Genomic DNA, 24,665 nt, shown 5'->3' with positions numbered 1-24,665 from the left:
TATATATGGTAACTCTTTTTCCTTCCCCAGTTATTGAATGAAATAAAAAAGGAAGCAATCAAGGGGGTGTTTTTTTCTAGATAGTCAGAGGTCTTTGTAAGTGTATCCATATAGTAACACATTTAACATGGCAGTGATGCAATTTTGAAAAGAGAGAAACTATTTTGGTGTTTTAGGAGATCAATCATTTATTGTAAAAAAAAAAAATTGTTTCTTCATGCCACGGGGCTTTCTAGGAAATAGAATGATAGTGAGTGATTTAATTCTCTGCTGAAATATAGCTGTCTCTGGGATGAGATGCTTATGAGATTAGATCCAAGATCTTTACATTTCTTTCATCTCTTAAAATGTTACTCTGTTTATTAATATGAAGAAGAGTGCTATCTTGGGAGAGCTATGCCCAGTGAGTGAAGAACCAGAGCAAAAAGTAATAGGCAGTAGAAGCTAGATGTCCAGAATCTCCTCTAGAAACACCCCTGTCAGTAGGCTAACATCATTATGTCATTAGTTTTTTGATATTAAAGATTCAGTGCTATAAGATTTCTGTGTGTGTTCATGTGTGTGTGTGTGTGTGTGTGTGTGTGTGTGTGTGTGTGTACGTGAGCATGACCAGTTATGTCTTTCTGCTACCTTATGGACTATAGCCCACCAGGCTCCTCTATCCTTGGAATTTTCCAGGCAAGAATATTGGAGTGGGTTGCCATTTCCTACTTCAGGGGATCTTCCTGACCCAGGGTTCAAACCCATGTCTCCTGCATTGGCAGGTGGATTCTTTACCACTGAGCCAAGTGGGAAACCCATAACATTTCTAAAGGTATTTAAAGTGATATTTATTTTGTAGGTATGTAATAAAAAGTTTTCTTAAAAATATGACTTCTTTAAAATACTGTTTCTAGTGCTCGCTTCGGCAGCACATATACTAAAATTGGAACGATACAGAGAAGATTAGCATGGCCCCTGCGCAAGGATGACACGCAAATTCGTGAAGCGTTCCATATTTTTAGGCGAGGGTGGGATGTTTTGAGAGAACAGCATCGAAACATGTATATTATCTATAGTGAAACAGATCACCAGCCCAGGTTGGATGCATGAGACAAGTGCTCGGGCCTGGTGCACTGGGAAGACTCAGAGGGATCGGGTAGAGAGGGAAGTGGGAGGGGGGATCGGGATGGGGAATACATGTAAATCCATGGCTGATTCATGTCAATGTGTGACAAAACGCACTACAATGTTATAGGGTGATTCGCCTCCAACTAATAAAAATAAATGAAAAAAAAAATGCTGTTTCTAGAACAACAAAGTATAGTGGAAACTTGGAATAAGACTTTGATTTATTTTTTTCATTCTACCTCTTTTAATATATGTGGTTGGATAAAGCAGTCAACTTCTCTGAACTTTATGTTTCCTCTCTGAAAATGACAGGATTGGTCTAGAACTCCAGATGGTATCCAAGATCCCTTCCAGCTCTCAGGTTTCTATAATTCAAGATATATTCCTAAGTCTTACCTAGCAGAACTCTACCACTCTTTTTCTAATTATTTCTTAATTTTGTGTGCATGCGTGCATGCTATGTTGTATCAGTTGTGTCCAACTCTATGCAGTCACTAACTAGTAGAGTCTCTCTTTGTCTCCAGCCTATAAACATACATGCTAAACATCTACTGATTTTTTTTCAGCTCTTCAGATTTACTGAGTCTAGATTTGTTCCTTATGTGATGAGGCTTGTACGACACAGGGATCTCTATTCAGTACTCTGTAATGACCTATAAGGGAAAAGAATCTAAAAAAGAGTGGATATATGTAGATCTGATTTACTTTTCTATACACCAGAAAACTAACACAACATCTTGAATCAACTATATTCCAATAAAAAATTTAAAAATTAAAAAATAAAATGGCCATGAACCTTGCATTCTTCTGGCGTGCAGTTTCAAAAAGAAAAGAAAAAGAAAAAAAGGGAGGTTTGGTTATAAAATAATGATAAAGTGTGTTTCACAACCCCCAGTGTCTACATGCCAAAATATCTGTTGGATTTGAATGTAGCCACTCAGAAAGGTACATGCTTACTCTGCCAAACCTGCCTTTACTCAAAACAGTCTTGCAAGTCCTCTTTTGGAGTTGCCTTTAGTCCTAAGTCACCGGACCAACTTTCCCCTTGTTTTGATAGCGTATGTTTCAATTTTGACCCCAAATGATGTATTTTAGTTTGTTTGAGACTCTTTTATTACTCTCACTTCTAAATGATAGCACTGCCCAGAAATCAAGGCCACTATCACAGGAAGTTTTTCCAATCTAAGATTGGCCGTTGCAGATACTAAACATTAATAAATCTTGCTAAAGAGAAGGTGCTGAAGGCTCTGAAAATAATTCAGAGGAAATTCAAAACCATTGCATTTTGATCAATTGTAACCTCATTGGAATAAATACATTGTCTTCAAATACGAATAGGATATAGGTTTTATATATATGTGTGTGTGTGTGTGTATACTTCCCCAGTGGCTCCGTGGTAAAGAATCTGCTAGCAGTGCAATAGACTCAGGAGACAAGGGTTCGATCCCTGGGTTGGGAAGATGCCCTGGTGGAGGGAATGGCAACCCACGCCAGTATTCTTGCCTGGAGAATCCCATGGACAGAGGAGCCTGGTCAGCTACAGTCTGTGGGGTTGTAGGGTCAGATACGACTGGAGTGACTTAACATGCATGCACATAAGTTTGTGTGTGTATGTATAGATATATTGCACACACATGTGTGCATACACATGTGCACCCCTTCTGCTGCATACCAAGTACCAAAACTGTGATTTACCCTCCTAATGTCACTTGAATCTTGCAATAACTGTTTGAGTGATTATTTGAAAGTGATGATAACTTACTGAAATTTGGAAATTTTAGGGCCCTGTATAAAAAGGTACTTTCCATCCTTTAGAACCCCATCTCATATGTTTGTCCATTCATCGTTCATAAACTTCTCTAGATGAGAATAGCTATGACTTTCTTTAGTACACTGTATTTCAACCCTACCTAGCCTTTATAATAAGAAACTAATTGTATTTTATACCTTAAATTCATTATGATACTCTTAAAGAGAAACTGTCTTCTTACTGTCATAAAATTCTGTGTAGTGTGAGTTTTCTCTTGTTTCAGGGCCTTCCTCTGTCTGTTATGGGAGTAACCATTTATTTAGCAGTGTTTTAAAATTGAGAGAAGTCCGTTGTGTGTGGAGTCTTAAGACTAGGCTATTTAAACACTAAGAAGGTTTTACATTTGTATGACTGTGGTATGTTCCTAGTCATTAAGTGACATCACTGTTATGACACAAGTGATTTTTATACTCATTCGAATAAGTGTGAGCATGAGACTATCCTCTGGAAACCGTAACCACATGTCCCAAACCCTTTTAGGATGTAATCAGCCAGGGACACAGGTGCTGAGCCTGTGGTCCCCAAGTGGAATCACTGCATTTTTAAGAGAGGCTGCTGTCAGAATTCAGGGGGCCTCTCGTGTGTCTGACCTGCCAATAAATGTTTGCTGCAGACAAATAATTGGAGTGACAGGTTAGGTTCCCCAAAGTACAGCTCAAATAATAATTATTTTAAAACCATATATATATATATGGAGGTCGGCCCAGAATAGCTGCTCTTTTCTTTAGCACAGAATCTCCAAAAGTTCAGAGTCTCATCGGATTTGGATAGAAAGTAGGTGGGGAAGATCAGAGAAAAACCTGTCCCCACTTACAAAAGCTTCATTTGGTTTTCAATCAGTTGAAGGACTGTGCCGAAGACGGTACTTGTGAAATTGATCTCAATTAAAATCAGCCTGAGTGCCGCGCTCTCCCACAATAGCTCGGCAGGCCCAGGGAGAGCGCAGCACCTGTCTGGACTCTCCTGGCACTTTTCCTGTTTTTAATTTTCACCTCAGCCTTTTCCTCTAAGCAGTCTTTGACCTCCGGGGCATTCCTAACGAACTCCTTTCAAGGCGCTCGCCTCTCTGGTCCTTGTTGTAATAGAAAGGCGGGGAGGAAGAGGGTGCGGCAGTCTTTCACCTCTGACAGAAGGGCCGGCACGTGGCCCATAGCTGTCAGGACGGTGACACACCACTGCCGCAGGATAATTGGGTCCTTGAGGAAGATTCATAAGGCAGTATTCTGCCCCGGGCCAGCAAAGAGCAGCCAGAGGAGGAGAGAAAGAGAACTGACTCCAACCCGGGACTGAAATCTGGTCGTGATAAATAATCTATAATAAACAGGACAGGATGACGACTTTTGTACCCAAGAACATGGCCATGATCCATGCAACTCAGGGGATGATTTTGAAAGATTTCAAGATCGAACTTTATGTAACGTGAAATCAAAGCTAGGTTACTGTGAGATCAGATGTGTAATGTGAAATCAAAGCTAGGGTGAGAAAGATGTGGAACATCTCATCCAAGAGGAAGCAGTAAGCCGCACATGGGCCAGGTCTTTTCATGCTGGAAAGTTTGTTGTTTTAATCAAAGCAAGCTATCTGACAGCTCATTATTAAGAGACAACGAGAAGTGACTTTATTAATGTAGCATCGGGTTGGTTCCTCTGCAAATTAAAGTTCTTTGTTCAGTTGTGACAGTTTGCAGAGGAGGCATCTGTTAAGGAGGATCAAGTGGGATAACATTTTAAAAGTGTAATGTGATAACAATTAACCTGTAATTCCTCTTTCTTATATTCTCCCCTTTCAATTTTATTGGATAAACTTATCATGAAAGGCAATGAAGACAAAATCTTTCATGTGATTTCCTTGTGAAGGAGCCCCTTGTGATTGGCATCATCATCTGTCGCAAAACTTATTGGTGTTTATTTCCTCCAATATTTATGATTGTGCTTCCAAGATGTGGCAGGCTGGTGGTTATTCTGCCTGCCTTGGTTGTGAAAGGCCAGGAGTCTTCATTAAACATAATATTTTAGTGGGGAAAAGAATAATGCAGTTGATGCATTCAGTCAGCGTGTGTTATTACCAAATAGGAGACAGAAATTTAGGTAATAATATGTACTGTCGGAGCTGTGAAAAAAGATTTTTCCTTCTGTAGTGATAACCAGAGCATTCTGAAATCTTGAATCAATAAGTAGTCAATAAAAAACATTTTAATTATAAGCGATTTATGTGTGGTAATCTGGAAAATGGTTTTGAAAGGCAGAAATGAGCAGCTGTAAATAACAGCCCATAATAGCAAAGTCTCACATGTCTTCAAAGTGCTGTCACTGGCCGTCTGGAACTTGAAGGCTCCACAACGTCTTGCTGTCTTCCATCCTGGATGTTTTCCCTCTTAACATTTTTATTGCAGTGGAAATCACAGCAAATTTGACCCATGAAAGAAATATGACATGAATTTTAGCAAACTCCGGGAGATAGTGAAGGACGGGGAGCCTGGCGTGCTGCAGTTCATGGGCATTAAGTAAGGAATGATGTTGCATTTATCTTCCTTGGACAGTGAACAGAAACTTCTATGACTTGTTGAACTGACATTTTCAGTTTGGTTAGTTAAATATTGTCAGAGATACATTTCCTCTTGTGAATTTTCTTAGAGATCAGCTTTGTTTCTAGGATTTCTTTTTACCGTAAAATTTCTAGAGATCAAAATGCTGGAGTTATTCTTAGGCCAATAATACAGATATGTTCAAATGGTTCCTTATCTTGGGTAGTAATGTAGATGTTGTCTTAGTTTTGCTTCTTGATAACTGGAGAATACAAGGCAAGTGGTCAGTGGATCAGGACATTAAATAAGGAAATGATAATATATTGACATGTAAAGTTCCTGCCAACAGAAACAAAGACTATAACTTGTTTCTTTCAACTTGCATTATGTCTTTTTTTGAGAAAGCTCTAGATTTTCTTTACTTTACTTACCGAGTATTCACTCAGAATCTCCTGTGTGCCAAGTATTGTACTAGCTACTAGCCTACAAAGATTAATAAGACAGGGTCATTGTCCCAGACGATTTAAGGCCAATAAGTACCCCAAACTGTAACAAGAGCCAGGCGAGAAGTTTATAGAAGGCATACCAGGTTCTTTAAGAGTGTTACTATACAAATACACACACAAACACACACACTCACACACTCACACATATACTCAGACCTGCAAGTAAGCCAAAAGTGTTTAGAAGACTAGAGAAAATTTCTTCTCTTCTTTAATTAATCTCATTGTCCTTTACCAGATCTTCTGAGAATTATCAAATTAACACCTCCCAGTTGAGAGAAATTAGGTAAGTTTTCTTCATAACATGCCCACACATGACTCTGGTTTTGGATAAAGATGACTAGCTGGCGGGCTTGTGGAGAGGGGGCAAGCTCTTTCTGGGGTTCACCGAGGGACCCGCTCTTTCTGAGCTCTCTAGCCTCCGCTCTCCCCCACCCCAAGCTCCCAGGTCCCTCACGTGCACATCTGCCCCGTCCACCCTCGTCTTGCCGGCGCCTCCTTCACACCCCACTCTGGGCTTGTGTTCCATTCTCTTCTGTGCTGCGCTGGGTATGTACTCAATTCAGCAAGTCAGCTTGCACTAAACTTTGAATGTGGCATGATAGCTCAGCCATTCTGTCTCAACCTTCTTCACAAGATCACAGATGCAGGAAATGACAGCTTTTGTCAGGCATCTTGGGGTGAACACACAGGGGTTTAGGGCCTGAGACTGTCCCCTGGACGCCAGCCACCCTGGCCCCACTGGCCACCAGGAATGTGCCGGGATGATGCGTCAGGTACATGGGTTACCATTTGCGCAATGTCTGAGTCCAGGATACAGACGGGACTTCTGGTTTTCATCCCTTCCTATAGCATTCTGTCATTTCATTAGGAACCTCTGATGCACAAATATAAAAGGAGTGGTGTTCGGCTTGGTAGTTCTGAGCTCTGGAGTTTGACCAGCCTATGCTGAAAATCTGGCTTTGTTCTTTGAGCAGAGTGACTTTGGGCTGTTTTACTTTTTTTGTATCTCAGCGCCCTCCTCGTTGGGTTGTAAGGTGGATTGGACTCTGTGAGTTCAGGTACATAAAACGGTGTGGAATTTCCAGGCAGTGTGTGTTCCTTTAAGCAGTCCTGCCATTGTTGGGGACTATTTTAGACAGTAACAAGGCTTCTGGAGCAGAGATTGAATGAGAGAACTATTTTACATCTTTTAACTCAAAACAAATAACCTATGTGCTTTCATACATGTATGCATCAATGAATGCACACACACATACACACACACACATAGTTGCCCCTTGGCATCCACAGGGGTTTGTTTCCAGGACTCCCCAAATCCCCAGATGCTCAAGTCTTATATGAAATTGTGTAGTATCTGCATACAACCTATGAACATCCTCCTGTATACTTTAAATCATCTCTAGATTACTCATTCAGCTGTGTCCAATTCTTTGCGCCCATGGACTGTAGCCTGTCAGGCTCCTCTGTACATGGGATTCTCCAGGCAAGAACACTGGAGAGGGTTGCCATGTCCTCCTCCAGGGGATCTTTCCTACCCAGAGATTCTGCACACATCTCCTGCATTGGCGGGCAGATTCTTTACCATCTGAGCCACGAGGGAAACCCCTAGATTACTTAGAATACCTAATTCAATGTAAATGTTATGTAAATAGTTGTAAATACAATGTAAATACTATGGGAATAGTTGCCAGAGTGTGGCAAATTGAAGTTTTGCTTTTGGAACTTTCTGGGATTTTTTTTTCTCCCTGAATATTCAGTTCACAGTTGGTTGAATCCCTGGATGCAGAGCCCATGGATCCTGAGGGCCAGCCATATATAGTGTTTTCTGTACTTGGAAATCACTGTTCTACTTTCTCCTATGTTCCCCAGTTAACTCTTCTTTGTGTTTTCATCTTAGATCAGATGTGATGTCCTCTCAAGAAGGTCCCTGCCCTTACTCTGTTTACTTTTTAGTGGAGACAGGCAGGCAGTAAACAGGTAAACAAATAAACCAGATTATTGAGAATCGTGATGGTGATTATGAAGAATGCTGTGTGGGCTTCCTAGGAGGTAACTCACCGGGGGAGAACTTAAGGAGTGGGAGGCGCCCGCGGACAGGGTCTTCAGCAGAGGGATTCTCATGTGCGGGGCAGAGGGAGAACTCAGTTGAAGCATATACTGGGCACAGAAAAAAGGCTATTGCTGCTGGAACTGGAGGAGCACAGGGAAGGTGATATTAAAGGCTGGAGACTTGGCCCGAGCCTTGTAAAAGATTACCTGGTCCTCCCTGGCCTCTAAATGTTGGAGAACATAAGCCTTGGAAACTGATTACTACAACCCTCCTGGTAGAATCTCAGAATCTCAGAACCTAAAGTCAGAAGTAAACTATTTTCCCACCCCATCCTTCAGCCACAGCTTCCTGTTGTTTGTGACTTTGCATCCTTCATCATCTAGTGCAATTCCTGGCACAAAGTAATGGCTTGATATATATCACCAAAATATTCACATGAATGAGTTGAATCCAGGGTACACATGGGAAAATGAACTCTTGGTTTAAGGGCAGACTACACTTCTTCATGCAGAAAGATTACTTCCTCTCTAAAAAGAGCCCTGTGGCTCCTTCTCTCCACCTACTTCTTCTGTGTTTCTTTTGAAAATTCTTGAATGCCATTTAGCATTGTATAAAATGTCTTCCCCCCTCCTCTCTTGCTAATTATAATCAAACAAGCAGTGAAATAAACAGTTGGGGGTGAAAGAAATTCTGATGATGTTAAAAATGCAAATAGTTTTCACACCAGATTAATTCATTTAACTAAGAGTCCTGATCTTTAAGCTTTAAATGTTATAGTGTGAAACGTTTTATTCACCGGGGAGACACTACACAGTGAAGCTGGTCTGAAGCTCATTTCTCTGTTAGGAGCGATGTTAAGATAAACAGGATGCATATTGTTAGCTGGTTATTAACTAGCAAGTTGTGAGTTCTTTAAAACATTTCAGGATGTGATTTACATGATTCAAGACTAGCAGGTCTGGGGAACTCTGGGGCTGTTTGAGGTTAGCAGAAGCCAAATCACACGGATGTTTGTGTTACCTGTGTGTTTGACTAATATTTGAATTAAATGTTTTATATTTAATCAAAGCAAGATTGAAATTCATTATTACTGCTGATATGCAGCACTAATTACAGGAAAGAACCAGCCCTTCCATGTTCAGTGCCAAATGCTGATGGTGGAAGGGGAAATCATAGGTTTTAGATCTGGAAGAGAATTTAGTTCACTGTGTTTCAGCTGTTTTCAGCTTAGATTCCCTTTTTTAAAAAATCCCTTAGTTTCTCTTTCTGTTTTCTCATTGTTAGTGTATAGGAATGCAAGAGATTTCTGTGTGTTAATTTTATATCCTGCAACTTGACTGTATTCGTTGATTAGCTCTAGTAATTTTCTGGTAGAGTCTTTAGGGTTTTCTATGTAGAGGATCATGTCATCTGCAAACAGCGAGAGTTTCACTTCTTCTTTTCCTATCTGGATTCCTTTTACTTATTTTTCTGCCCTGATTGCTGTGGCCAAAACTTCCAAAACTATGTTGAATAGTAGTGGTGAGAGTGGGCACCCTTGTCTTGTTCCTGATTTCAGGGGAAATGCTTTCAATTTTTCACCATTGAGGGTGATACTTGCTGTGGGTTTTTGACTCAGATGTATAGAACAGACTTGTGGACTCTGGGAGAAGGCGAGGGTGGGATGTTTCAAGAGAACAGCATTGAAACATGTATATTATCTAGGGTAAAACAGATCAACAGCCCAGGTTGGGTACATGAGACAAGTGCTCGGGCCTAGTGCACTGGGAAGACCCAGAGGGATCGGGTGGAGAGGGAGGTGGGAGGGGGGACCGGGATGGGGAATACATGTAAATCCATGGCTAATTCATTTCAATGTATAACAAAAACTACTGTAATGATGTAAAGTAATTAGCCTCCAACTAATAAAAAATAAATAAATAAATAAATAAAATAAAAAAAAATAAAAAATCCCTTGCTTTTATTTTCTTCAACCTTCATTTTCTTTAGTTTGTATTATTAAATCAGAAATTTTCCAAAGATGACATTATATTATAATGATAAACGTAATTTTTCAAGCTGCACATATTGCCATATCCAATATGGCAATATCCAGGATTGCCACGTCCAATCCTGCCTTAACCTGGTTGAGAACCACTGTGTTCTTTAGAAGAGAACTTTGGGAGAACCGAGGCTCTTCTTTAGAAGAGAACCGAGGCTTTGGGTAATTAGGTCTTGAGATGAGGCTTGATTAAGGACCTTTTTAAGGTAAAACAGGTGTCAGGTTGGGATTCCTTCCTCATGTGTCTTATATAAATGCTCAAGGAGGCTAGACATTCAAATTCAGGTTTTTCAGATATTCAGGCATTCTTCCTTTCCTTGTGCAACGTGGATGTGTGTTCAGTTGTGTCTGACTGTTTGTGACCCTATGGACTGTATCTTGCCGGGCCCCTCTGTCCATGGAATTTTCCAGGCAAGAGTTCTGAAGTGGCTTGCCATTTCCTACTCCAGGGGATCTTCCTGCCCCAAGTCTCCTGAGTCTCCTGCATTGGCAGGTGGATTCTTTACCACTAGTGTCACCTAGGAAGCTCTCCTCTATAATTATATAATTATAATATTATATATTATAATATATAATAGTTCTTGTCCTGGGATGTTCTAAAACCACCATGTTGGGTACGTCTCCTCATATAAGCTGGTATCACAGGTTTGAATTTCCCTCTGCGTCTCAGGCCCTGTGCACATATGTTTTACTTGTATAGCAGCAAACATCTGGATCACTTTGTTACCCTGGGATGGTCTCTGGAAGTAATAGTATACGTTAGAAGCACGTATCAAATTCTTTTAGAAAAAGGACTTTGTTTTAACTTTATGATCTCACAAAGAGAACAGTTGGCATATTTTTAACAACATTATTAGGAAGGATAATGGGAAGTGTGATCTGCTCATGGAAAATTGAAATCACAGATTAAATTACATTTCTTTCTAATAAATTCACTAGGAGACTAGACCAAAGCAAATGACAGCAGAACCCAGCCCGAAGACATTAAATAAAGATTATTTGATTGAAAAAGAAGATAAATCAGGGCGGGAGCAAGAGTCGTGTGAATGTGCCTGGTTCTAATTGTTTCTAGCTGGTGGAAAAAGGATTCCTGAATCTTACGTGTTCAGTTAAACAAAATGAGCTGGTTCCTTCTAGTAAACTTGACTGAAATTTGTTTCCAGGGCCCCTGCATGGGAAGGTAGAAATGGGATAGTAATAGCATTTAGTGCTATAATAAACATTAAACCATTATTCAAGGAGTCTTGAACACTGATCTCTACTACAGAGTAAGATACCTCACTACAGAGTAAGATAAAAGTTGTGCGTGCATGCTAAGTCACATCTGAGTCTTTGCTATCCATGGACTGTAGCCTGTCTGGCTCCTCTGCCCACGGGATTCTCCAGGCAAGCGTACTGGAGTGGGTTACCATTTCCTCCTACAGGGGATTGTCCTGACCCAGGGATTTAACCTGTGTCTCCTGCATTGGCAAGCAGATTCTTTACCATTGCATCACCTGGAAAGCCCAAGATAAGCGTAATTATACACTAATAAGTGCTGTGCACATTTGTTAGTGCTGATAAACCATAATATATAATAGTTTCAAAATTTATGTGAGCATGTATAAGGCATCAGATAAAACACATAATTATATGGAAGGTGTAAAATAGTCTAAAATTGAAATATATGCATTAAAATAGAAGGATTCATTTTATTTTGGTTTTGATCCCACGTTTCTATCCTATATTTTTAGATAATAAAAATCAAGGTGTCGTTGGGAATGCTGATCTAAAGCCAGTTCATCTCAACTGCATGCTGACTTTGAATAAAACAGAGCTTGAGAGGTCAAGAATAGAAAATGATATATAGGATGAATAGGGAGAAAGTATACATAGGATTATAAGGGAGAAATCTATAGAGAAAGTTATTTTTCTGTTTGCTTCTAAATTATGACTGACTTGAGGAATCTGTCTAAAGAATGGGACTGGGAAGGAACCCCCAGGTAAGATTGGGTTTTGTGAAATTTTGAAACTGTAGATGAGAAGCTGTGGAGCATTTGGGGAGATTGGTGAGCATATGAGCATGATTGGAATACTAGATAAGAAGTGACATATGTTTGAGCTGATTTATAGAGGAGAGGCAATAGAGGTGTTTGGTGATAAAAGATTTTCTACAGAGTGAGGGATGAAGCATGCTAATGAAAATTATGGTGTGTGAAGGTTATTGCTGAGAGATGGGTTTAAAAAACAATGAATTGGGGAGCTGGAGAATTTAGGAGTTTATGGACAGATGACAGAGGAAAATCCATCACTTTGTGGCCAGATGTTTAGTATTCAACTTCACAGATTCCGTTGGATGCAAGTTCTCTTGCTGTTGATGTGGTGAGTGCTCTTAATCTCATTTGGCCTCATTAATGATGGATCATTGGAGCTTCTGACCTCCGATATTTTAAGGGTTAGAAGTCTATTTTATAGTCTATTTGTGTGTGTTATGTGTGTTTCATAAAATCTATGTCTACATACAGACCTCTCTCTTTCCCATCTTGAATTCTAGCAAGCCTGTTTCCATGGCCAAGTAACCAGAAATTAATTATAAGGAACTCAGAAAGGATCTTAAGGAAACTCTGGTCCTTTGAGTTTTGTGTTTCTGCCCATAGTGTGTTATGGTGGCTTGTCTGTTGGTTCATACTTTGAATATTTAATCTTAGATTTGGCTTTGAAAGACCGCATTTCAATTCTTTGAATTGTCTGCCTAGCTAAAACAGTACCCTACTGTTAAAGATGTTAGTTAAAGATGGAGCACATTTCCGCACACAAACACACTTTAGTCAAGCAGAACCTCAGAGCACGGGAGACCTTGGTTTACATATTGCCTGGTTATTCTGACCTCCTTCTATTTGTTTTATTTGAGAGATGTGATAGGCAAGAGATGTGAGCCACAAAATCCGAGTCAGAATCTCCTTTTCTCAGCTGGAGACTGCACAGCATCACCAAGGAAATGCCTTAAGCAGTACAGTCTAGTGATACTGCGGAAGGATAAAGGATGGCGCTTCCTTCTGTAAGACAGTGGTCAACAGGAAGGCCTAGGAGCATCACACTCCTGAGTGAGAGGCCATCTTCAGCGCAGCCTTTCTGTGCCCATTCTTCAGTCAACTGTGACTCCTTACTGTGGCTCATTCTAGATGTCCTTTAATATTGTGAACAAATAGCCTGTCTGGTTTAGGAAGCCCGTTTGTGCAGGAGCCTGCCCCTCTGAGATAAGTGGTGTTAGGTGGCTGCATTTATAGCCCTTCCTCCAACCCTTGTGTTCTCTGACCCATTTCTGTGTGCAAACCCCACCCCCCTTTATTTCCAAGTGACATTTTTAGTCTTTCAAAATCACTTAAAAAAAAAGAGTGGTGCTTTTACAGTAGCTCAGAGGAGTTGAAAACTTTCACACGCAGAGACCAGGATGGTAAACACATTCCAAGGGAACATTCCTGCCTTCATTATGATGAGGCTGAGATAGAAGTCATCACGTGGGCAGTCCTGCTGTAAGAAGATGTAAATCCTCTCTGAAATTTTAATACCTGAAAACATACATATGTGTTTATGGCTTTTCTACCTTTTATTCAACTCTTGAGGAAGAGCTCAGTTTTAATATTTTACCAGAGGGATCACCAGATAGCAGAGGCTCTTGCTTACAAAAGGAAGCACACAGAAACTCTGCACATCTAATTTTCTGGGGAAAAAATTTCTACTACTAATCATTGTCCAAACCCTTCTCATTTTATTAGGCATGACTTCATTAATTTATATTCTTCACTCATCATCTCTTTAATGAAAAAAATTACATTGAAATACTCATGTCAAGTAGAAACTGAAGCAAAATAGATTGGATTACTCTAGTAATCCCGGAAGAGAAATTTAAATTCTATAGTTAATTTGTAGGCAATTACAAATTATATTTCCAATGCAAATCAGAACAATGGGCTGTGACAAGTTAAGGGGATGTAGGGTGGGGAAGGTTGGAAAACACATTGTTTTCCTGTGTGATGATGGCCTTGGGAAAAAGATAACCAGATCCCTTCAAGTTTGACAATAATAAGAATTAAAAGACATGAGGCCCACGAGGAAGCCGATGGAGAGGGAAGAAAGCTTTGTGTCATGTGAAGTAGATGACCAGTCCAAGTTTGATGCATGAAACAGGCCACTCAAAGCCAGTACACATGGGACAACCCAGAGGGGTGGGATGGGGAGGGAGGTGGGAGGGGTTTGGATGGGGGGACACATGTACACCCGTGGCTGATTCGTGTCAATGTATGGCAAAAACCACCACAGTATTGTAAAGTAATTAGCCTGCAATTAAAGTAAATAAACTAATTTTTTTAAAAAAGAGAGACAGGATGAAATAATAAATCCAGTGGTCAGTATTGCCTCAGGAGTATGGTCATTCACTTTATCATAGGACTGAAAATCTGTGCAAATGTTCATGGACATGGAGCCAAAAGTTCTTGGTTGAATCAGTCCTGTTCTTCTTTGGGGACATGCTGGTAGAGCTCAGGTCACCTCCCTGAATCACATTACCAGTCTTGTTGAGATAGCACATCAGTTAAATGAAATTGTCATCCCCACAGGGCACCCAGCACAAGACACCACATTTTGTCATCAGTAAGTATGGCTATCGGCACTGAGAGAATAAGATGGGGATTGTGAGCAGTGATTTAGGAGAGGAAGATTGGAACACTTGTATATAAAAAATGTTAGGATTCTCCCCACTAGACTAGTAAGGTTGAGGCAAACCTTGTAAGACAGAGTAAGGAAACTCGAGTGGAAACTAGATTCTACTGCTACCCAATGAAGTATGTTTTAATGTTCTGAATGTCCTCATTTTTCTTCTTCTGTATAAAATGCATTCCCTTTGAAGGTGAACAAACATCTTATGTACTCTCCCCATTGAGGATAAATACATATCCATTGTGAATGCATATAGAACTAGTAGAAAAATCTCTAAAATGAACTGTATATGTTATAGTGTCAGATTTTTACCTTTCCAAGAATTAATATCAACTTCTTTCTTTGATATTATAAAAAAGAATACTGTGCTAGAACTCTCTTGATGCATCTTTCTATTTCCATTGTCATCCTACTTTAGGCCAGCATATTATTTTTAGATTTTTGAGGTGAAGACTTTTTAAATGCACAAAACCTGATACTTTGCTGTGTTTCTGAAATATTAAAGAAAAATTTCATTAAGAAATAGTAAGAGAATTCAACTATGTCTTCTCATGTGTTACCAGCATTTTGCATGCCAAATAGAAAATATGCCAAGCTGCATTGTGTATTAATCAATCAAAATGCAAAAGTAACAGCACAATTCACCATAACAACCAAGAATATTCCTCAGGGGAGCTTTCATTGCATTGCCTGGGTTTTGACATAGAGTAACCCAGCTGTCCAGCTATTGATTTGAGCATAATTATCTGCTGCTTAGTAATTATTTACATATGCATTGGAATTGTGTCACTATGCTTTTCGGTGGGATTAGAAGAAATAGTGTCAGTCTATTACTGTTTGAGGGCATCACTATAGCTTCCAAAGGTCAGAATCCATTGTTAGGCTTTTCAGTGGGGCTGAATTTTTCATTGGACATTGTCCCACCCAAGGAAACCAGGCTTCTGGACATGTGTTTCTAGATTTTTTTTTTTTTTCAGTCCTTAGTTGTGTACCATATTCCTTTACACATCTGAGCTTGAAACCATTTCTTAAGCTTAAATGCATTGAAATGTGTGTGTGTAGACGCATTCTCTTGACAAATTTTTCATTATAAGAAATTTTACTGTTTGGTAAAGATTGTTGATTGGACCTAAGATGTTTACTTTTTGACAAAGTTTTATGAAAGAAAGGGGAAGAAACAGTATTCCAATTGATTTTTCCTTAACCTACAGACTAACATCAGAGTATCCAATGTAAGTAACTCATGGGGACGATGCTAAAAATATGCTTTTTTCTGCTTCTTCATACTCCTGTGGGCAACTCCATGGGTGAGACTGCTCTTTAGCAGTCAACACTGTTTAGCCTTGATGTTAAGATGTGTGATCAAGTGGGTTTTTTTTTTTTTTTGTCCGAATTAATTTCCCACACAAAATGGACTAACATTTCATTGTTCATAAATTTCATTTAAAGCCTGTTTCAGCCAGAAGCTTGTGATCAAGTTTGTATCACCTGATTTTAACTGAAGTTTACTCATTCGAGAGGTATTTCCACATATGTATGGTGCTCAGAATGATTATTTTATATTGTTTATATAATAGTAAAGATATTGCAGATTTTTTTCTGACTTACTTTTTAAAAAATACTTGTTTGTTTATTTTTGACTGTGCTGGATCTTCGTCACTGTGCCGGCTTTGCTCTAGTTGCGGCGAGGCAAGGGGGCATTATTTTTCCTTGTAGAACACGAGCTTTAGGGTGTTTGGGTCCAGTGGTATGACTCCCAAGCTGGAAATCACAGGTTCATTAGCTGTGGGGCATGGGCTTAGTTGCTCTCAGCATGTGGCATAGTCTCAGATCAGGGATCGAACCTGCGTCCCCTGCCTTGGCAGACGGATTCTTTACTGCTGAACCACCAGGGAAGCCCCTCTGACATGCTTTTAAGTGACAGAAAAACTTAGCAAGATGCCTCTTCAGCTAATTTTGATGTTTTACTATACAATCAAACTTTCGGCTTGATTCGGTGTTAGATTTCATATTTATGACTTAAATAATTAAAATTTTTTGTGAATGTCATTTTTTTGGAACCGTGTTTATAAAATCTGTAATGGTAACACATTGCTGAGGCGCTGAGCAAAATATGTAAAATGTAGAATCCTTCACAAAATAAATTGAAACACTGAACTGTTTTCTTCGGAGGCTTCTGAAACCCTCCCTCATTTGTGCTCAAATAACAGGAAGAGAGATGCGATTTCCTTCAGACCAGCCTAATCTAAATATGAAACACCCTTCACTTCCTTTTGGCTCCACTTTATCTCTTTGCTCTTGTTTAGTGGAAATCCTTTCATTATCTAGTTAATAATAGACATTTATTCAGCTTATACCATTTATCTTTTGAACTTGTTTGCACTGGTGTTGTCCATCATTAGTTGAAAGATCCGAGATTGCAGGGTCAAGTTCTCTTTCATTCTATTTCTAAGATGCTTATTACCAGCCCATGCTAAGTAGATAATAAATGGAAGCTTTCAAAGTGCCTTTGTTTACTTTACCCATTACCCCTGTCAGAAAAATATTTTCCCCTATTGCTCATCAGCTGAGGCTCTTTCATACCCATGGTAAGACTAGGGATGGTGGGGGATAGGATAAGATATGGTATAGGGTCCGAGTTGAAGAGAGTTTGGAAGTGTTAAATCTCTCAGTCATGTCTGACTCTTTGTGACCCCATGGACTGTAGCCTGCCAGGCTCCTCTGTCCATGGAATTCTCTAGCCAAGAATACTGGAGTGGGTTTCCATTTCTTTCTCCAGGGGATCTTCCCGACCCAGTGATTGAACCTGGATCTCCTGCATTGCAGGCAGATTCTTTACTATTTGAGCCACTAGGGAAACCCCACAGGGTATCAAATAAGAGCTTGCTTCTGGAATCAGATAGATCCAGGGGAACAGTCACTTCACATCTTACTCTCTTTCTGGCCTTGGAACTTCCAAGGTCAAATTCTTCATCTGTAAAGTGGGAATATAGTACTGATGTTCTGGACTGACTTGTGTCCCCCACAAAATTCTTATGTAGAAGTCCTAACCCTAGTAACTCTGGACGTGACTGTATTTGGGACAGGCTGTTTACAGAGGTACTTAAGTTAAATCTAGGCACAAGAAAAAAGAGAAGAGGGAATTAAAAAACAATTTTTTTTTAATGTGGACCATTTTTGAAGTCTTTATTGAATTTGTTACAAGACTGCTTCTATTTTATACTTTTTTTTTTTTTTTTGGCCATGAAGGATGTAGGTTTTTAGCTCCCAAACCAGGGATCAAACACACACACTCTGCATTGGAAGGTGAAGTCTTAACCACAGGGCTGCCAGGAAGAGGAAATTTGGACACAGACATGGACAGAGAAGACATAAGGAGAAGATGCCCATCGACAAGAAGAGAAGCCTGGAACAGATAGATCCTTCTCTCACAGCCTGCAGAAAGAACCAACCCTTGATGCCTGATGTCTGGCCTCCACAACTGCAAGGCAGCTAATGCTGTACACCACCAGTGTAAACAGGTTGAAAGATAAATGATAAGACAGTATCTGTTTTTCAAGCCATCCAGTCTGTACTGCTTTGTTATTGCAGCCCTAGCAAGCTAATACAGCATCCTTCATGATATTGTTGTAATTAGGTAAGATCCCATTTATAAAGTGCTTGCCATAGTGAATGTTGTGTAGTAGACATTCAACAATGGTAGTTTCAGGAAATGATCAGAGATGAGAAAAGAGAACAAAAGTGGAAACATTTTTAGAAATGCATTTGTATCCTCAAGGCCTTTGTGGGCACAGAGGTAGATTTGGAAGAAAATACAGAGGAGTTTCTTTCTGTTTAAATTAGGTCACATGCAAACATATGAGGTTTTATGGATCGACAGTATTCAATTGTGTTTTCCTTTGCAGTTGTCCCTTTGGGATGATAAATGAGCCCAAATACTAACAAACGAGCCTCACAGGAGGATTTATGATCTTGAACTATAGGCTTCAGATGGTGTCTGCATGTTGAATGCTTGGTAAAAATATGGAGGTAGTGGTGTCCCAATCTATCTGGTTTCATTGGATTGGTTTCACACTTCATTGCTTTCTGGCAAAGAAATATTGTGAACCCAACTAATTTAAAAAATGGCCAGTGTTAAAATGATGCTTCCTGCTATTCATTCATGCTCCTCTCTGAAGAACCAGCAGTTACTGTATTTATGTGGATCTACAGAACATTTTTAAGCATCTGTTAAACACTTTAAATATCCATTCTACATGCCAAACATCACTTTTGCAAGCCTTTCCCTTGCTACCTTTTTTAAAAGTTCTTTTATTTACAAGTTCTCCTTCAAGATGAATAAGTTTGATTCTTTTTTTCTTATTTTGTGCTTCCAAAGTGTATTTCCTTCTAATTTGAAGTGTAGTAAAATTGTAAGTTAGAGTAATTGCTTCTAAAATGCCTTAGTTTCTCATAAGACTGTCAGAGTTGGCACATTTCTTAAGATATTAGAATTCTTCAACTACTTTGCCCTTCAGCTGCATTCATGTGTCATGTTTTATTAAACACTAATGGGTCTTCCCAAGTTATAGCAGCAGTAGTTAGGGAAGGTCATTTCAGTGGTGAGATTATATTTCATGAAACAGTCTTCCCCTCTATATATACATGTACAAACTTCAGTTCAGTTCATAGTCAAATACATTCTCTAGAAGGCTAGTCAGGTTTTTTGTTTTGTTCTGTTTGGTTTGAAGGTAATTTTGTCAAGAAGGGTCTATTGGCACAGAAAGAAGACACTAGTCACCAGTGAGGAAGGGGATGAAATCCACAGCAATCATCAAATCAAGCTGGACTGCAGCTCTAGCTTGAGCTAGAGCCTCACAGAGGACATATGTAAGTGAGAATAGCAAATACTTGTGCCTATAGTTAAAACCCAGATAGGTGGGAAAAGGTAAAACTATTTGATCAAGTAGGAACTTCACAGAAGTTCCCAGGTTAATCCCAGTTTCAAGAAGGGATAATTAAAAATCCTTCCTCCTCTGATTCTGCCTGTCAATCCCTTTCTGTGGAGAACGTCAAAGACTTTGTATCTGGCCTCACTATCTTGACTAATTCCTACGTCACCTCCTCTGTCTTTCTAAAGCACAAATTGTATCCTGCCTCTTTTCCCCTTAAACCCTGCAGTCCCCCCTAATTGCCCTCTAGATAAAGTTTAATTTCTCGACAAGGTCTATAAAGTACTTCAAAATCTGGCTTCTGCCTAGTTCCAAGTTCATGTCTCACAATTACCTTTTTGTGCCCTGCCTCCTGCCGGATACCTACAGGTCCAGGCTTTCTCTTGCCTCTGGATTTTGCATGTAATGTTCCTGCTGTGCATCGGCCCTCTGTCATTCACAACCTACTGCTCGCCGTAAACGCAACCAGTCAATCCTAAAGGAAATCAACCACGAATATTTATGGAAAGTATTGATGCTGAAGCTCTAATACTTTGCCCACCTGATGTGAAGAACCAATTCATTGGGAAAAAATCCTGATGCTGGGAAAGATGGAAGGCATGAGGAGAAGGGAGAGAGAGAGGATGAGATGATAGGATGGCATCACCAACTCGATGGACATGAATTTGAGCAAACTGTGGGAGATAGTGAAGGACAGGGAAGCCTGGCGTGCTGCAGTCTGTGGGATCTCAGAGTCAGACACAATGGAGTGACTGAACAACAGCAGAGCTTTGTTGCTCTGGAACTGGATTACACGTTCCTTTCATGTGCTTGACCCACACACCAGCCATGTACTTATCCTTGTATTAATATTGAAAGTACTTATTATTGGGACTTCCATGATAGTCCAGACGTTGACTCTATGCTTCCAGTGCAGAGGGTGAGGGTTCCATCTGCAGTTGTGGAACTAAGATCCAACATGCCGTGAGGCACAGCTAATAAATAAAAAAACAAAGGTCCACAGAAAAGGCATCATTGATCCCAGAAGACATTTAAGATAAAGTAACTGTACTCATTACTTGTCTACCCTACTAGAAACTGTTTGAGGCAGAAACAGTGTCTTGTGCCTGTTATATATATGGCACAGCTAGTCTCTAAAATGCATAAGAACAAGTGTGAAGAGAAATAACTGTAGAAGGGAGAGAGGCAGGGAGGCTGACAGCGGTGGAAAGTACTAGAAGTGGGAATGGATCATGGGGAGAAAGGGGCTGGCATTAACAGTAAGCTTACTATTTATTGTACCAGTTTCTCTCATTAAATCTTCCTGACAGGGTTTTTGAAGTGGGAATTGTTATCTGTCATTTCAGATGAGGAAGGTGGGCCTCATAGGGTCCAGCCCACTGTCAGAGGTCTCGAAGCTCGTGAGTTGTGGGCCGGGGATTTGAACGCGCCTCTGCTTGATCCCCACACCTGGGCTTCTCCTCTGACCCTATGCTGCCTTTGCATTTCCCAGAAGGAGCAAACAGAGGCGTTGCCACGTGATCACCATGCATCTTCACCCCAGTCTTGATCAACTCGGGCAGGTCTTATTCTTAGCTGCTGCTCATTACCCAAGATTACTTCCTGTGTTTTAGGCTGAAATAGAAATAAGCTCAAAACAAACTCACTGGCCTATTTTTGTTCATCAGTCTAAACTAGTGGTTGTAGCAGAGCTGATTCATTTAATTGAGGGTGCAGGAAATATTGCAAAAAGTTAAAAAAAAAAGGTTAGGAATGCTGAATTGAATTTCTTTGGAAACAGGCAGTTTGGGTTCTTTGAAGGGGTCGTGGCCAAATTCATAATCAGATTGTGATGAATTCCATTCCAATGATTAAGTCTATGGAATCCAAAATGAGGAAATATATTTGTGCTCTGAGTCTCCTGCATCATGGAATGTCATGTGCATAAGTGTGCTTAATTAGCTGCTCTGATGTCATCAGTTACAGTGTCATGTGTCGTGAATGGCTAATTGCTTGTGAATCAAAAGCCCTATTTAAACAAACACCAGGGGTGCTCACTCTGAGTTCTGTACCAACCGTAGTTTAAGCTGACATGACATATCTCTGGTACGTGGCAGCAAAGAAATGGGCATTTTCATACAGAAATGCAAAAGACATCAGTGGAGCAATGAGGACATTTTTTAGAAAAGTTCTCTTATCTAATCAGAAAGTGCAAATTGTAAGAATTTTTGAATACTGGTTATTAAAGTGCACAATCACATTTCATAGCCATTTTATCAAACTAAAGCACCAATGCTCTCTTCTAACATCTTGTGTCTTCTAAGTGTACCTTGATTATGAATGGAAGATTTCCACCAAACAGCTTAATTATATTTTGAAAACACTTCTGGGGTTTTAAATTTTACAGAGTCAACCACCTACTTCTGCTCTAACACCCAAACAGACTAGCATTAAGGAGATGAAGGAAAATGACTGATCAGTTTTATCTGGACATATTACTTGTGTCTTAGACTGTTTTTTTTTTTTTAAAGCATACAACCAGGAGAAGGAAATGACAACCCACTCCAATATTCTTGCCTGGAAAAGTCCATGGACAGAGGAGCCTGGCGGGCTGCAGTCCATGGGGTCACATGACTGAGCATGTGTGCACGAGGATGGAGGGAGATGGGTTGGTAGCAATAAAGTGGTAGAACTAAAAAAAAAAAAAAAAAAAGGCATACAACGAGAGAGACTTTATTAACTATTCTTTTCTTTGCTAGATTAAAAAAAAAATCAGAATAGTTTTGTCTTTCAGAATATCACATGATAGTAATCGTTAACTGAACAGTTCCTTTTATTACCTTTTTGTCTTTATCATCTAGTCATTAAGTCCAGTTGTCATTCAGGTAGTCAGATTCTTTTTGTTTACATATATTGTTGGTACACTTAAAGTCTGTCCTGCTGTTTTGTGGCAGAGACCAACAACTAATTACTAAAAGCTTTTCTCCTCCTACTATACACATCCCAGCTTTCCAATGAAGAGTTGATGCCTTCAAACTATGGTGCTGGAGAAGACTCTTGAGAGTCCCTTGGACAGCAAGCAGATCAAACCAGTCAATCCTAAAGAACAGCAACCCTGAATATTTACTGGAAGGACTGATGCTAAAGTTTAAGCTTCGATCCTTTGGCCACCTGATGTGAAAAGCCGACTCATTGGAAAAGATGCTGATGCTGGGAAAGATTGAGGGCAAGAGGAGAAGGGGGTGACAGAGGATGAGATGGTTGGGTGGCATCACCGACTCAATGGGCATGAGTTTGAACAAACTCCGGGAGATAGTGAAGGACAGGGAAGGCTGGTGTGCTGCAGTCCCTTGTATCACAAAGAGTTGGACATGACGTAGTGACTGAACAACAGCAACATCAAAGCCTCCCTTCCATTTACAGAAACAACATTCTCACCAATGGAACGTAAGCAGAAGTGACCTGTGCCACTCCAAATCTATCATGCACAGAATGACCACGAGTGGTCCTCTCTGTCTTTCTCCCAGTGCCTGGGCAACATTGGAGTCTATGTGTAGAAGATTTCAAAACTACCATCACTATGGATCCAAAGGAGAGAAAATATGTTATGCTCATTTAATAACCCAGTGTCCTAAGCTTTTAAACACGAGGCATGAACGGGACTCACATCCAACTTTCCTCATTCTACACGAGAAACTAAGCCCAGAGACTAAAAGTGATTCACCTGAGATCTCCCAGCTCACTGGTATTTCTACTCCACCCTTCCCAGAAGGATAGGGTTGGAACACTTTGTTGGTCACTATAGCTAATCATAACTCATTTTTATAAACTGTTTTTCAGACCATCAGGAATACTAAGCACCTTTCTCAAAAATCATAAATCGGTAACAGAAATGAAACCAGTGTTCAGACCTTCTAAATCACAATCCAGAGCTTGTAACACCCAGGATGTTGCCTTTAAGACAGAAATCTGTTCATGAACAAAGAGCCAAACGTCAGTTTTTCTGTGGGGGAACATTCTCATGGAGACTCTGTAAGGCCAAGTCAGTCCACTTCATTTCTTGTCCTTTAACAAATTCTGTGGTGCCACTGTTCTCCTCTTCAGGTTCAGGAAGCTCATTCAGTGGTATTGCACGTTCTCACAAGGCAGTTTGTCTTTTCACTAAGCATCGTCAGTCAAATCCAGGATCCTTCCATCTCTCTGTACCTCAATGTCCTTCCTCCTGTAGTTTCAATCTTGCCAAATCAGTTCTGGGTCCAGCGTGGTGCCCACCTCCTCCAGGATGTTGCATTTTTATGGGTAACATATTTGTGTTTGACAATCTTTTAATTTTTTTTTACAACATCTGTTAATTGACTGTATTTTTCAGACTCTGCTTTTGCAGTCCTTGATCTTTCGGAGAAGTTGCAAGCTTTCTTGATATGAGAAAGCTTTAGTGTTTAAAATTTTTTTCTTATGTGTTCAAAGAAAAATAATCAGTGAAGATTCATGCACAAGCCAACAGAAACAGGAAGAAGTTAACCAGTGGAAGAGATCACAGATTGTCTGTGATCCAAGGGTGGTTGGGTGTTCGGTGACTTGCTCAAGATTCCATTGAGTGTTGGATACTGACTGAACAGAGTTGCCCCCAAAATTCAGGGCTAATTCTGTATCCTTCCTAGCTTAAGAAATAATTTTGACAAAGGAATGAACTATAGGGTAAGCTAGGTAATAAAGGAGTTCATCTCTCTTTCTTTCTTCCTCTCCTTTCCTCTCTTCTTCACTCCTTTCCTCTTCTGAATTATTTTTTTAATGTCTGTTTACTTATTTGGCTGTGCAGATCTTTGATCTGTAGTTGTGACATGTGACATCTTTAGTTTCAGCATGTGGGATCTATGATTTCCACTACACTTCCTGATTTCCTCTACACTTAGACTAAAATTCAAATTTCTCATTTCAACCTGTAAGGTCCTTTTATGACACACCCCTGGAAATGTCTTTATCTCACTCATGTCTGTAGTCTTATGGCCTAGTACAGTA

The 24,665-nt window shown here is 39.9% G+C and overlaps 1 non-coding gene across 1 annotated transcript; it reads left to right on the top strand.

Moving 5' to 3' along the window:
- Positions 1–895: 895 nt before the first annotated feature.
- Positions 896–1,002, top strand: LOC139033058 (U6 spliceosomal RNA). Its single transcript, XR_011485695.1, has one exon. It is a non-coding gene; the product is annotated as a U6 spliceosomal RNA (small nuclear RNA).
- The last annotated feature ends 23,663 nt before the right edge of the window (positions 1,003–24,665 follow it).

The sequence above is a fragment of the Odocoileus virginianus genome, chromosome 34 (genome assembly GCF_023699985.2).
Source record: "Odocoileus virginianus isolate 20LAN1187 ecotype Illinois chromosome 34, Ovbor_1.2, whole genome shotgun sequence".
Taxonomy (NCBI): Eukaryota; Metazoa; Chordata; class Mammalia; order Artiodactyla; family Cervidae; genus Odocoileus; species Odocoileus virginianus.
Note: the sequence above shows the minus strand (reverse complement) of the source record. Positions and strands in the feature narration are given on the sequence as shown.